This window comes from Sturnira hondurensis, unplaced genomic scaffold, assembly GCF_014824575.4.
Source record: "Sturnira hondurensis isolate 20B ecotype Veracruz unplaced genomic scaffold, ASM1482457v3 Scaffold0008196, whole genome shotgun sequence".
In the NCBI taxonomy this organism is placed as follows: domain Eukaryota; kingdom Metazoa; phylum Chordata; class Mammalia; order Chiroptera; family Phyllostomidae; genus Sturnira; species Sturnira hondurensis.
Window position 1 is genome coordinate 14,616,866 of NW_028080827.1, and position 12,562 is coordinate 14,629,427.

Sequence of the window (12,562 nt, forward strand, 5' to 3'; positions counted from 1 at the left end):
CTCTGGTCCACAGTCATGAATTCTCTAAACCAGTATGCTGCTCATTTCAACTAGTCATTCAACCTGTAAGTATCTCACATGCATTTAGTGAGCTCCTACCATGTGCAAAGTGCTCTGGAGAATGAGAAGTGAAAGTAGACAGAGCCTGCTTCAAACCTCCTATCCTGTGGCAGATAGCAACAACATGGTCATGCACAGGTGCTTCCGAAGAGGGCTGTGCACTGTGGCCTATGGCTGCAGAGAGGGGACACTAAGTTCCCAGCCTTCGAATATTAGCTCCTATGAAAAATGCTCCATATGAAGTCATTATGCAAATGCAAACTAAAACAACAAGGAAATAGCATTATGTGTCTATCAGAATGGCCAAAATCCAGAACAATTGAAAACAAGAAATGCTGGGGAGGATGTGAAGCCACAGTAACTCTTATCCATTGCTAGTGGGAATACCAACTGGAACAGCTACTCTGGAGAACAGTTTGGTGGTTTCTTACAAAACCAGACATATTCTTCTCAGTCCAGCAAACATAGTTTTTGGTATTTATCCAAAGAAGTTGAAACCTTATGTCTACAAAAACATAAACATGGATGGATGCTTATAGCAGCTTTATTTATAATCATCAAAACTTGGAAGCAACTAAGATGTCCTTCAGTTGGCGAATGGTTAAGTCAACTGTAGTACATCCAGGCAATAAAATGTTGTTCTTCAGTGTTAAAAATAAATGAACTACCAAGCCACAAAAAGACATGGAGAAAACCTAAATGCATATTACTAAGTGAAGAAACCCATTTGAACAGGTTATATACTATGTGATTACAACTATATGACATTCTGGAAAAGACAAAACTATGGAGACAGTAAAAATACCAGTGGCTACCAGGGGTTAGAAAGGAGAGGGGGATGCATAGGTAAAGCATAGAGAATTTGGGGGGCAGTGAAACTGTGTGATACCCATGATGGGAATATGTCATTCACTTGTCCAAACCCATAGAATACACAACTCCAAGAGTAAACTCTAATGTAAACTATGGACTTTGGGTGATAATGATGTGTCAGTGTAAGTTCATCAGTTATAGCAAATGCCCTGCTTTGATGGGGGATGTTGATAGTGGGGTAGGCTGTGCATGTGTGGGGGCAAGAAGTATATGGGAAGTCTTTGCACCTTTTCTCAGTTTCACTGCAAACATAAAACTGCCCGAGAAAACAAAGTTTACATTACTCTGGTCAGTGTGGCTCAGTTGGTTGGAGCATCATCCTATAACAAAAGGATTGTGGGTTTGATTTCCAGTCAGGGCATATATCTAAGGATGTGAATTTGACCTTGATCTCTGATCTCTGGTCTGGTCACATACAGTAACTACTGATTGATGGTTCTCTCTTGCATCTATGTTTCTCTCTTTCCTTTCCTCTCTCTCTCTAAAACAAAAACAAAAACAAAAACAGTGAAAAAACAATGTCCTTGGGTGAAGATAAAAAAAAAAGAAAGTCTGTTTAAAAAAATGTAGCTCCATGAGAGCAGGGGTCTGGTCTATCTTGTTCATGGTTGTATTCTCGGCTCCTAGTGTGGTGGTCAATAAATATTTCTTGACTTTGGGACTGAAGGACCTCCTGCCTGAATTAAGGAGAAGATTTAATCAGAGACTGTGAGATTTGGGTAAATATGAGGATGAGTAGAGGTTCCCTAGCCAGGGAGGTATAGGCAAGGAAGTATGTTAGAAACAAAAATAATATTTTAATAAAAGTTCAAAAGCCTGGAAACAATGAAGTATTTGAGGAACTTCAAATAGGCCAGTGTGGCAAGAGCATAGAAGGTCAAAAACACTGAATAATGCCATCTCGGGGTTAAAGATGAAATCATTATCAGGTCCCCATTTTACTGAGGAGGAGCCAGAGGCTCAAAGAAGTTAGGTGATTAATCAAGGGTTACACATCTGTAAGATCTATGCCCTTTTTTGGGTGTGGGCATTGTACTATGCACTTTAGGGGCATTATCTCATTTAATCCATATAGCAAGTTTGTGAGTTAGGTACTACTATTTTTCTAATTTTACAGATAAAATGACAAGGTTTTGAGGAGTTAAGCAATTTGCCTGAGCTTCTTATTTAAGGTGATAGATTGAGCACACACTATAACCTCTTCTTCCTGACTTAAATCCCTAAAAATAAATAAAGCATTTTTCCAAAAAGAAAGGAAAGGAAGGAAGGAAGGAAGGAAGGAAGGAAGGAAGGAAGGAAGGAAGGAAGGAAGGAACGGAAAGAGGGATATCATAGCAACACTGGAAAAAAATGACAGCCTAGAAGAAATGAGGACAAATATCTAAAAGAAAGCAGCAGGATCTAGACTGAAGAATAAAATTATTTTGTTAGAATTCTTTGATGAAGTTTGGGAATAATGCTGAGTGCCCCACCCTGGGAGTGGCAGGTGCCCTGAGCAGGGGCCTAGGCATGACAGCAGGCTGGTGGGTGGGAGCAGACCTTTTGCAGCCCCTTCCCCTCTCTTGGTGGGCAGCAGTGGCTGAGGGGGGTCTGCCTCCAGGCTGCAATAAAACCTGTTGAGGTAGCTGAATCTGAAACACGTGAGACTGGGCACCCATGGCAGGCCTAGAACCTCACTCCCTGATTGGTGCCAGAGCTTCTATCCCGGTGGTACGTCCCCACTTCCTCCACTTCCACTGTGCAAATCCTGAATTCAAGCCTCAACAGCATGCCTTGCCCCCCCCCCCCCCCCCGCACATGGACAGAGCCAACAGTTTAACCAGGAGGCTGAGGGACCTGAACCAAGAGTTGCCAGTGAAGAAGGAAGTCACTTGCCCTCTGTCACCTCTAATTTATTAAAAATACCTAATAAGTAGTAAAGGCCTGGGATCTCTACTGTAGATCTCCAAGGTGACTTGTCTTCCCACAATGCCAAACCATCTCCTAAACCTAATTTATGTTTATACCATGTTTGAATCTGCATTCCCACACTGGAACAAGCCCCTGAAGTCTGTATGAAAATGTACTCCATTTGTTTGCAGGGCTGTCGACTCACCAGGCCTGTAACACACACTCAGCACAAATTCAGTGAGTGAGCTATGTGTGCAGAGCCTCTCCAGGACTGGGGAGCAGTGGGGTCTGCAGGAGTGGAAGGAGAGGGCTCAAAGCTGATGGCAGTGGGCCCAAATAGTTGGTCTAAACAATTAATAAAGAATCGAGAGGGATACCCTAAAGTACCATAGTTTGAGTCTGATAAGGGCTAAGACCTTGAGGAGGGTCTTGAAGAAACTAGACTTGGGGGAGAGTACAGAGAAAGGCCAATGCTGAAGGTGTGAACCAGAGCCTGAAGGCGGACAGGCAAGGTGGATTAGTGAATAAGAAAGCATTTGTGTGACGTGGGGCGGCACTTTCATGGGAGCAATCTCAAGACAGAGAGCCTGTTTCCCCCCCAGTTGTGAAATGGATTGGATGGTATATTAGTGTCCCAGGGCTGCTGTAAAGAATTGCCACAGACCACCAGCTACAAACAAAGACAATCCTTCCTTGCCACTTCCTAGCTTCAGGTGGCTCCCAGCAACCATTGGCCTTCCCATTTGTAGTTGCATCATCTCAATATCTGCCTTTGTCATCTCATGGCTGTCCCTGTGCATCTGTGCATGACCTTGTTTTATAGACACTAGCCATTGGATTTAGGGCCCACACTATTCCAGTGTGGCCTCATCTCACCCAATTACATCTGCAAAGAACCTCTTTCCAAATAAAGCCACTTTCTGAGCTTCTAGGTGAATATGAATTTTTATGGGACACTATTTAACCCATTACATGCTTTCTATAGATGGTACGACCTACAGAGGGGCTACTGAGACCCTGCTCTTGAACATGGGGCAGAGTCTCCTGACTCAAAGGCAGACACCCCTCAAGGGGTGGACACCCTTCTGTGAATGCTGAAACTTTCTAGATAATGTCCTACCAACACTCTTTCTCTGAGATCACTCTGCAGTGCCCAACAGGGATCTTTCTCCTTCCCTTCTAATTTGTTACTTTAATATTTGTGGGCAAAGGGAATGTTGCTCTCCTCCCTCAAATAGTTTGCTTCTGCAGACAATGCACCGCTCTCCCGTTTCTATTTTAAAGCTGCGCATGCATCTGTAAGAAGACGGGAGTGTTATGTAATACCTACCATTTTTGTCAAAACCTCATCTCACCCCATTGCCTGATAGAGGAGCAAGTTACTGGTGTGAAATTTGCTTCCTTTTTTTTAGGGTGAAGAGTATATTCAGATGAATTTCATACCTCACATTCATAAGCAGGGCCATTTTAAAAAGACTATAGGTACTGTGCTAATGAAAGATGAAATTCACATCTGTCTCCAGTATATCACGCCAGCAACAATTGCACAAATAGCTGAATTCTCTGCCTTTGCCTTTATAGGTATTTTAAAGAGGTGCCCTAGAGGGAAGCATGCAGATTGATCAACAGAAAACACCTTAAAAAGAGGAAGATGACCATGAATATTTTAACAGGTTATGATGCTAAAGTGTTAGTACATTTGGAGTTTGTCTCCTGGACTATTTTGGTTTATAAATGAGAGCTATGACAGCCACAGGGGATTTAGGGAAGGGAAAAAATACTTCAGGGAAAAGATATTTCTTTGTTAGAACCAGGGCTTTATGAGCAGTGGGACGGACCACCCCAGAAAAAGCCAGGACGGGGACTCCATCACAGCAGCAGGCCTAGGCATGGCCCCAGGTCTGGGGGTGGGAGCCGAGGCAGGGCTGTGGAGCACATGCGTGTAGATAGGTGAGTGCAGTGGCTGTTAACATAGAGGCCAGTCTGTGAGAGAAGCAGCAGGAGGATACGAGGTCCCACCAGGCAAAGGTCCAGAGGGAGGCCACTCTGGTCCAGAGTATCATCCAATCAGAAGGAAGAGGCAGGAAGTGGACTGGAGTCCAGTGAAAGAGGCTTTGATATCAGGAAAGTCTGGCATTGGTTATTGGGATCCCAGACATGGGAAAACTGTGGGTTCAAGGGAAAGATATCCAGTCTGGTGAAGTTCGTTAGACATTCCAACCTAGGCTTGGGTGGGAGGTAGGGAAGGGTCTTGGCAACCATTTGTCACCGGGGCCATCTACAGAAAAGACTGAGAGGCACCTCTGATCCTGGGTTCAGTGATGTCCCTGCAAAATTCACAACCACTTTAACCTTGGAATATGAAATGTTTTGTGAATTTATTTGGAATCAGGGCCTTTGGAGATGTAATTAGCTAAGTTAAAGTGAGGTTAAACTGGATGAGGGTAAGTTCTAAACCAGTGACTGGGGTTCTTACAAGAAGAAGACCACGTGAAAAACACAGAGAGGAAGACCATGTAACACTGGGGTAGAGAGTAGAGTGGTATATCCACAAACCAAGGAACACCAAGGATTGCTGGGAGCTACCTGAAGCTGGGGAGAGGCGAGGAAGGAGCCTTCCCTGGAGCTTCCAGAGGGGACGGTGCCTCAGGAAATCCCTGAGCACCATTTGCTGCCATTGGGTCTGTGTCCCATACCCAGGGGACTGTGGGCTTCTTGAGTATGAAGCCCATGAGGCTTGTTATCTTTTGTTATGTACCTTTGGCCTACTGAAGATAGAATTAGACTTACATTTAAGAGCCCTGGACTATGTTTTATTACTCATACAGGCACATATGCATTGATTTGTTCTAGGCCATGGTCAGAGAGTCTCTGATGTGAGGGACACATCTAGTCAAGCACGTGCCTTTGAATAACGCATCAAGGACAGTATTGGAATATTACAAACCCTGGGGAGGCAGAGCAAAGCCTGCCAAAGGGAGATGGGGGGAGTCAGACAGGGGTCCTTGGAGGTGATAATCAAATGGGGTCTTTAAGGGTTAGCAGGAGCCAGACAAAGATGAGAGAAAGGCATTTTAGAGAGAAGGGACAGCATGAACAACAGTGGAGGTGACATATGTTGTGTTTGCAGAGACCTTCAATAAAACTATGTGGTGGGGATTAAGGTATGCAAGGCAGGGAGGGATGAAAATAAGGGTAGGGACATATACAGAGAGCAGATGGTGAAGAATCTTGAATACATGTTACAGAGTTTGGACTTCATGTGTTGGTCATGAGAAGCCACTCACAGATTTGAGCAGAACGGGGTAAGTTCAGATTTATGACACATGGGGGGCACAGGGGAGGCAGAGACAGGAAGAGGGTGTTGCTGTGATAATTGGGGTGATAGATGGTGCTTCTCCCAATCAGAGCAGTGGGAGGAGAAGGGACAGTGGTGTGCTTTAAGAAACATGAAGGGCAGGCTGGAACTCCAGCCTTGTGAGCTTGTACATTTTTCTGAGCCTTAATTTCCTCATAAGCAGAATGGGCATAATGCTATTCCAGCCCACAAAGTTGGCAAGGATTAAATTAGGTCTCCGATGTACAAACACTTTGCAACTTCTCCAGCAGCCTCCAGGGTGCTGCTGTTAGTAGGTTTTCCATAATATTTGTGGGATGATCTACCTTGTGCCTCAAAGATGGCTGATCTAGAGAAATAGGTGATTTAGACATAGTGGTTTAGAAATTTAAAATGTGATTTTTAAAGCCGAGGTTTATAAGTATTTCTATGCTCTTTTAAAACATACATAATTATGTTCTCTGCTCACATAAGTTTACTCATTACAAAAACCGAGTATCTCACTGTCGTTTTCATCGCAGGGTACTGGCAGGAAGAACGTCCTTTGCCCAGCAGATGTGCTCCTGACACTTTCACTCATCAATTGATTTTACAAGGACTCAAACACACTTTACTCACACCAGGGAGATGAGGCATTTCAAAGAGCCCTCCGATCATGACTCCTTTGGTAAAGTTAATCATTCTCCTTAATGTTTTGGAGGGGTTAAATATGAACTTCCATGGTTCTTAATTGGGTGGTCTACATATAAGAATATTTGTATTATTATAATATACAAAAAAGGCAGCGTGTTATCTGTTCCAATACCCTGGGTAGCCTCTCTCTCAGCCTGTTGCTGTGTGGTTGCACTTCTTAACTCCCGCCCGTTGCAGTCTGAGACACTCCCCCACCAAACACGTCAGGGTAGCAGCCACATTAATCTTCTTCATGCCTGACGTAGATCTAGTCTCAACCCTTCCATTACTGACATGAGATCAATTCACTTTCACAATGTAATCTTCTATGAGACAATAAATTATAAACTTTCTATTTAGCATCTAGTCAGCATCTAATTGCATTTTGATTTGTTTCTTGATGTGTTGGGAGGAGTGCTGAGAATTGGACATGGAAAGTCAGATGAGTCATATTTGCCTAATTATAACTTGTAATTGTAAAACATAACAGCATAAATATGATAAGTGATGCAAATCGATACTAAAAATGTTCAAGCAGGAAAAGTTGCTGGCACTGTGGATTTATAATACTAATCACCATTTATGAAGCACCTACTATGTTCCAGGAACTATACTTGTTACTATACATATATTATTTTCATAGCTCCCCTGACTCTGGCAGATATTATTATTTTTTGTTTTACAGATGACAAAATGAAGGTCTAGCCATACCAAGTAATTTGCTCTAAGTTACCCAGCTGGGACCCGGTCCATCTGAAATGAGAACCATGAAGAAGTGTTATGCCTCAGGTCCTCACAGTTGGGAGAGCGGGTTTGCAGCCCTGTCAGGCCTACCAGCTCACCTTTGCGCCCAGGTCCCTCATCTATCACAGAGGGCTTTGTTCTCGCTGCCTCTGAGACCCCTTCTGCTTCCTGATGTTTTCAGTGAAGTTTCATGAAGGCCTTGGGCTACTTTTAAACAGGCTGGCATTCCACCTCACCTCCCCAAGTCAATGAAATCCAGCTTGAAATCCAAGAATAGCTAAACCTCTACTTCAGTCCCAAGAGCCATTTCATTTACTGAAATACCACACTACCATCCAATTACTATGTAAAACACCTTGGGATACCATTAATACAAAAGGTTATATATTCTAAAACCCAAATGTCATTTTGTATTAGACATTTTCTTAAGGCCTACTTATCTCAGGATGAATTCCAAGAATGAGTGCTTAATAATTATTTTGCATTTAAACAACCTACTTATGAATTCCAGGGATACACTGTGTCACAATACTGCTTCTGCAGGATGTAGCAATTACTATAAATGCTGGTGGATTAACTGCTATGGCATCGCAGCCTGACAAAATGACACATCTGTATTAGATCACTGGTAGGTAATCAGGCAAAATCCTTCCTTCCCCACCATCCCCAGCCCTCACCCCAGAAAACGGGGCTGTGTGAAAAGTTTCTCAATCTGGTGAGAAATAATACAAAACTCACAAGAATCTATATGTGTAGAAGCCCCAGTACTTGGGACTGGCCATAGACATTTTATCATTTGGTGAATTGCAATGTAGACACTCCCCTCTTCAAAGGTAGAAGCTAAGGTATACTTACATAAACTCATGAATTTGACTTAAAAGCTAAATCAGCCACAATGATTTAGAGTTTAGACCTATTTAGCTTTGTCAAGTTTTTCTTTAAAAGAAAAGAACATAATTTGGGAGAACAGAGAGTTTAGATGAAAACGTGTCAGTTTGTTTCTATATGCGTATGTGTGGGGAGGTGCACTGAGGTGGGGAGGGAAGCTGTTAACCTCTTATGAACTCAAATAGCCAAGCTCCATGCAGCTTTAATAAGTAACTACTTAATGATGAACATTTAACAGTCTCATTAAATCATAATTTAAAAGATTGCTTTCTTTTGCTCCAAACAAATAAAACTCTGTGAAATTCTAATAAGGATCTTTGAAACAGCTGTTTTGTGCTACAGAATGTATAATGACCTTATAATTGTATTAGATGTGGCACGGAAATGTTTATGTTTCTTTTCTAGTCTGAAACATGCTGAATAACAGAAGCCAGAGAACAGGGATGCATTATGAATTCCAAAGCCTCAAAGGCCCTTCCTGGAGATGGTGAGGTCGGGGGCGGGGGTGGGGGATGGGGTGGAGGGGCAGCAGTCCTTAGTCCAATGCCGATAGGGATGCTGTGCTGGGCTGGACCAGACTGGGACAGGCAAATTGGTTTCCATACAGTTGTAGCCACTTCTTTCCTTTTCCTGGTTCCTTGCCCTTCACCTCAACCATCTAAACATGTGCCTGGACCTTTGGACCTCAGAAAAATCTGCTCTTTTCTCATAGACTCTTGGGTTGCAAGAGGCTCAAAAGTCCCAGGGCCAGAGCCTATCTCCACTCTGATCAAAGTGCTTTAACTTCCTCTAGCATGGGAGTTGCCTGATTGCTTTATACTCTCCAGGTCTGCTCTCCCACACTCAGCCTCCAGGCCCAGGAGGCTGGCCAACGTGAATTATGTCCACTGGCTTCCTGGCCTTCTGGTTCTCACTGGGTTTGGCCAATCGGAGCAGAAAGGAGGAGAGTGAAGTTTGGTAAAGGTTTCCTTGGCTCTTTGTGGGGATACCATGGGTTATGTCTGTCTCCCTACCAAAAACCTCAGCTCCTGTCAGGTACTGTCCAGAGGCCTTGCCCACACAGTCTGTTGCCTGGAAGTTCTGGAATTGCTGCCACCCCCTCCCCCATGTCCTTCAAGCCTAGGAGTGGTAACAGATCCTAGGTGTTAATAGCCCTGGGATGTTTCTTGTAGTGACATGCTGGTAAATGCTCTCCCAAAATCAAAACCCAAACCCAAAGCCTGATTTGGGGGTTTGCTGATTTCTGTAACATAAATGCTCCCATCATGGCTGACGTCAAAAACACCTACAGGACCTCATTCAAGGCGGAGCGGGAAAGGGGCACGGCTCACCTAAGGGCTGTCTCACCACAGGTCACTCTGAGCTGGCTGCATCACACCACTGCTTCTCCACAGCCTGCCCGCCGCACCTTTGCACGCAGCCTCTGAATTCAACTGCACACTGATTACCCATTTTGACTGTGTCTTCTGTTTTCCCCCAGGGCCCTGGCTTACACAGCCTTCTTCTTCTGAAATGTTGGGTCTTTCGTGCTCGCACACCTGCGGTGTTGGGGAAATGTCTCCACAGAAGCATGCTCTCTCTCCGGCCAACTTCCACAGTTCCAAGTTTTTCCACAAAAACAGGACGTCCTCTGCCCTGAGTCTTCCCTCCTCACCACCCCACCACCACATTTGTTATGGGGTGTGTTCACCCTGTCATTGAGCCAATGGTGGTGAAGCCCCTTCCAAAACCCAGAGGTGACCTCTCAACCTGTTGCTGTACCTGGGTCTCCCTTCCAGAAGCCTACTCCCTATCCTCTGGCTCCACCATTTGCTATCAGGGTGGGGGCACCTGATTTTAACTGGGCAGTGGATGCTGTCCTCAGATCCTAGGAACCCTGTTCCCTCCCCTGCTCTCCTTGTTATGATAAGCAGTAATGATCCCGGCTGTCAATAGCCTTAGGGTTCCCACTCTGGGATTTTCTTCCTTCAGGATTGGCTGCCTCTTTTCCTATCCCTCCAATCAAATGAGTGTTTTCAGCTCATCCCTCTCAACTGATAATTCAGTGGTTCATCAGGCAGGAGCTTCATGCTCTGGGGTTTCTCAGTCGATAAAGATAAGAAAAAGCTTATGTACTTCCCTTAGGGCTGAGGAGGGCTGAGATCTACTACCAGCCTTACCACCACCACCATTGCTGATGCTCATAACAATCCCCAGCATTTAGGGAGCCCTTACTATGTGTCAGGTGCTGTCTAAGCATATTAACTTCCCCACAACCTTGTATCAATCAGAGTCCCTGACAGAAAGCAGATGGCATATTCAAAGGGTATAACTGAAGAGAGTTCATAAAGGAGCTGTTTACTCTTGCAAATGTGCAGCCTGGATTAAGAGAATTGAGGAGGGGGGTGCAGACCCACAGGCTATTGACAGCGGGGATCATTACTGCTTATCATAACAAGGAGAGCAGGGGAGGGAACAGGGTTCCTAGGATCTGAGGACAGAATCCCCTGCCCAGTTAAAATCCAAGTGAGTGTAGGCCGTGTGCATGGAGGCTGTGGGAAGAAATAAATACCCTGACCCTTCTCTCCCCACCCTCTGTGGGCTGAACCCCAGGGGAAGTCAGAGGGCCCGGGGACTGGGTGATACAGTCCATAAACCTCAGCCTCTTGGGTACTGAATATAGCAAAGGGCTATAATGGATCTTAGACAGGAGGGAATATGGAAGACAGCCAGTATCAACCCTGAAAGGTAAGTAGTGCCACCTTCTTCCGTAAACCGCCATGGCTGGACTCGAACGCGGGCAGTGCGGCGGCAGAACCCGGCAGCACTGTGCCACGCCGCTCTCTAAAGGCTCACGATGGAGCAACACTCGCATCACTGCAGGCCTCCTGTTGGGCTTTTATTCTCACTTTAATGGCCCTGGAATAAATGTGCCCTCAATTCTTTCTGAAAATAAGCTAGCACAAACAATAATGAGTTTTGTGCGTGGTGAGTTAACAGCATTTTTATTTTCTTTTTTGATCCTTACAATATCCCCGAGAGGCCTGCGGGACTATGACTATTTGAATGTTTTCAGATGACATTCAGGGAGGTGAATAATTCGGCCCAAGCCCCGCAGCTTGCAAGGGGTGGTCCTTGCAGACAGCACAGCAAAGTGAGCAGGCTGGTTTCAAGCTTTGGAGTCTGACTGTTTGGTTCAGCCCATTTAACCTTGGACACATCACTATACACAAGCCCTCCTTACCTAAGCTTCAGCATTCTCATCTTTAAAATGGGGGTGATGCTCATACTGAATCCATGGGACCCCTGCAGACATGAAATGAGGTAATCCATACAAAGCACTCAGCATAGCACCTGACCCTTGGTGAGAACCCAATAAATGTTCATTAATAGTGGTATTATTTTTATGAATAATTTTAAATTCAGGCTTTGTTCATTTTTCTAAGGCTAGCGCTCTTTCTAACCAACTTCCAGGGATTATAAATATATCGTAGTCACACTGCGTTCAAAAGCTTAGTATTTTTCTGAATGTATATTTTCCTCCCTAGACTCCACATTGACTTGCCATCTATCAAACTCTGGTTATACAATATCATTAGGAAAAGCTCCAGCCAGGAGCTGGTTTTAGGCATGTACAAATTTGGCAAAGGAACAGCTTGCATCAGCACCCAGAGGAGGGGTTGGCTTGATGTCTCTGCCTACAACAGGGGCCCTCACCTCCTAGGGGGACATCTTCTAAGGGCTAGTCCCTCCATCCTCTCAACAGTGGCTGACCACCACCCCCTGCCCCTGCCAGGGCCCGTTACCCACTGGAAAATTCACAAAGAAAGAAATAGCTCAGAACCTAGAAATAAAGAAATAGGCTTTTTGGGCAGGGCTATGCTTCCTTAAAGGGGGTGGTGGGTGGTAAGAATGGGTTCCATGATTTCCAACTGCCCGTTCTGACCTAAAAGGCCCCTGCAGGAAGGCTGGCTGCAGGTCTCCCAAGACTGAAGCATCCCTCCACCTCCTGGTCTGCCCCACCAGCCTTAGCATGTTCTGTGTAGGGTATTGTGCTATCTAGGGAGGGTCAGAGAATACAGGGATTCATTGACCACAGGAATGTCTGTTGTTCAATCA